The sequence below is a fragment of the Triticum aestivum genome, chromosome 4A, assembly GCF_018294505.1.
Source record: "Triticum aestivum cultivar Chinese Spring chromosome 4A, IWGSC CS RefSeq v2.1, whole genome shotgun sequence".
NCBI classification, from domain to species: Eukaryota; Viridiplantae; Streptophyta; class Magnoliopsida; order Poales; family Poaceae; genus Triticum; species Triticum aestivum.
This window is the reverse complement of record NC_057803.1, coordinates 377,278,500-377,281,509: the sequence shown is the minus strand read 5'-3', so window position 1 is coordinate 377,281,509 and position 3,010 is coordinate 377,278,500.

Genomic DNA, 3,010 nt, shown 5'->3' with positions numbered 1-3,010 from the left:
GTTGGTGGCCGCCATTAAAGCTTGCCATGCCTTTGGAGGAAGAGGAGGTGGCGGAGCGTTGAACTGCTCTCCATCGGTACGTTCCAGATGGAGACGTGTTAGGGGAGCCATCCTGTAGAAGGTGGAATCCGTTAGAACCATGATAGACAAGTTAAATCAATGAATAGACATGTGCAAAGAAGTATTCACAATAAGCATCTGAATAGAGATTGAACGAATGCATTCCAAAGTTGACATTACACGACCATTAGGGTGATAAGCCACTTAGACAAAGGTTGATGAATGAAACAACAAGGTACGACTGGAACAAATAAATTGTAAGGACCCCCCAATCCCATACCAATTATCTGTCAGAAGGATAACTAAGAGCTACTTGAATTCCCACCTATTAACTCCTGAAACTTTCTGGTTATGCAATCTGGTGTTGGGGATACAGGGAGGCACAATATATATCACACAACTAACAAGCCCTACCCCCCACTGTATCCATCCGTCAACACATAACCATGAAATGTCTGAAAATCGTGTACCTCGACCTACGAAAAGCATCCGCTATATAGCTGTGGCAATACTTCCGAACTCCCTCCCCAGTACTGGGTGGCGTTGTGGTAATCTCACCACTAACTACATAGAAAATATTTTCAATGTCAGCGAGCTCAGGTATACAGGAACTGCAACGATAAAATTGTGATGAGAACACCTCGGAGCTCAACTCCCCGGGACACTGCCACAACCCCAAAATGTTAGAAGGCACGAAGAACAATGTTCTCATCACAACAATATCGGAATGATCCCAAGATACCCGCGTGATGGAAAAAAATTAGTGAAAAACAGGAGAGGGAAGTCAAAACGTCTACATCAGGAGTCCTCACCAGAGCGACAAAGGAGGTTTGAGGAGTAAAAAAGAATTGTACTCTCCGATATATATATATATATATATATATATATATATAGGGTTGCTAAACTAAGCCTGAGCGCATATTTCCTATTCTGCGCTCCGGTCTAACAACGCGCACCCAAGGAGCCGATAAAACAGCGCACACACCATGGTACAGCCGAACCAGCACTCCCACCTGAACGTAAACGCCTCACTAAACATAGTAACCACCTCCATCCATTTACTACCAGTGGGAAATCAATGGTAAAAAAAATGAAATTCGTGGTAAGAGACACGTGGTTAGTCTGCACACACCACTCCTATGCCTAGCTCTGCCAACTACTAAAAATAATAGAAAAACATGGTAATGATGGTGAAGATATTACTGCTAATTAGCCCACACGAATCCCACTATCATACGTAACTTTCATCGAAAGCATAGTAATGAAGGAGAAAAAGTCTGCTCATATTCTTTTGTATGGATAGTTGATTTGCTAAACAAATTTTTTTTGGCCTTTGCTTCATAGTTTGTTAATATGCAAAAATATAAAAAAATCTCTGCTTCATATGGATTTTCCACATACAACTCATGCATTAGTTGAGTAGCCAATAGTAATTAGTTCACAAAAGATGTAGTAACTGAATTACCACCCTTTGTTTGCACCTTTGAGTAGCTAATATAATTAACTCATATAGGATGTAGTAAATGTATTACCGTCCTTTTTCACATTTCTCTAGTTCCCCAAGTAACCACTGTAGCACACATGAGGAGTCTTTACCCCTCGTTACTATGTTTCTGGTGGAACGCTGGAGAGCATTCATATGCGCAAATTACAAAAGCAAGATACGAGCAGTAAACTATTTACTATTGTTAGCATATTTCCCACTCTTTTTACGACTGGAGGGTTGGAACCATGCATTAGTTTGCTGATTTGTCGGAGTGGTGCACGCAGACCCATCACATGCTCCCTTTTTACTAGATTTCTTGTCGGATTACTATGTTCAACGAAGCTTTTACGGTCAAGTGGAAGGAGCGTTGGTTTCATTGGCATGCCGGTGTGCGCGCAGTTCGGCCGGAGCGCGGAATAAAACAAATGCACTCAGGCTTAGTTTAGCGCAGCCGTATATATATATATATATATATATATATATATATATATATATATATATATATATATATATATATATATTCCTAAGACTCAAAATAGTTTTGTTCTAGACTCAATAACGTCAGCGGTTCGATCAAGCAAGGGCTCCTAAGTCGGGATGGCTCTGATTACCAACTTGTAATGCCCAATATGCGACTATCCTATATACGTGTCGAGGCACGACTTGGGGTATAAGCGGATATTGGTATGGTCGCAAGAGTGGTTGTATCTTTGCTCATCTCATGTACTGAATAGATAGAATACAAGCTTTGGCTTACAATCGCCACAATGTCACACAATATCATCAAGTTATACAATCATTCAGGATGAACACAAAGTCCGGCTACGGACGGAATCAAACGAATAAAAGACAACTCACTACTAGAGAAAAGCCTAGCAGCAGCGCGGGTTTTAGGCCTATCAGTAGCGTTGGGCGATGTGCTACTGATAAGGCGCTACAGCTAACGTATAGAAGTAGCGTGCCTCCGACCACGCTACTGCTAAATCGACTTAGTAGTAGCGACTTCCCGGAGGAGCGCTACTGGTAATTTGTAGTATCACTTCTCCCTACCCGCGCTGCTACTGTTATTTCGTATTTTATTTCTTTTTTATTTCATGTTGTATTCGTACACCTTTACACAAGTTTTCGTACAACAGGAATTTAGAAATTGTTTTTACATCATAATGAGGTATTACATCACGGGGTGAAAGAACCGTGGACTAGTTTCAAGTGGATGGACATCCACTTGAAACTAATCCGCGGTTCTTTCACCCAATGATATAATAAATATCATCATCATCATCATCATATCATTAACAACTTATCATCATAATACATCATTGTCATATAACACCTCCTCAAGATCATCGTTTTCATCAATGAGACATCACATAGCAAATTGGTCACTAGTCGTAATCACAAGTACTCCTCATCATCAACTCTAACACATTGTATCACATAATAAACATATTTTACCTCATAGGA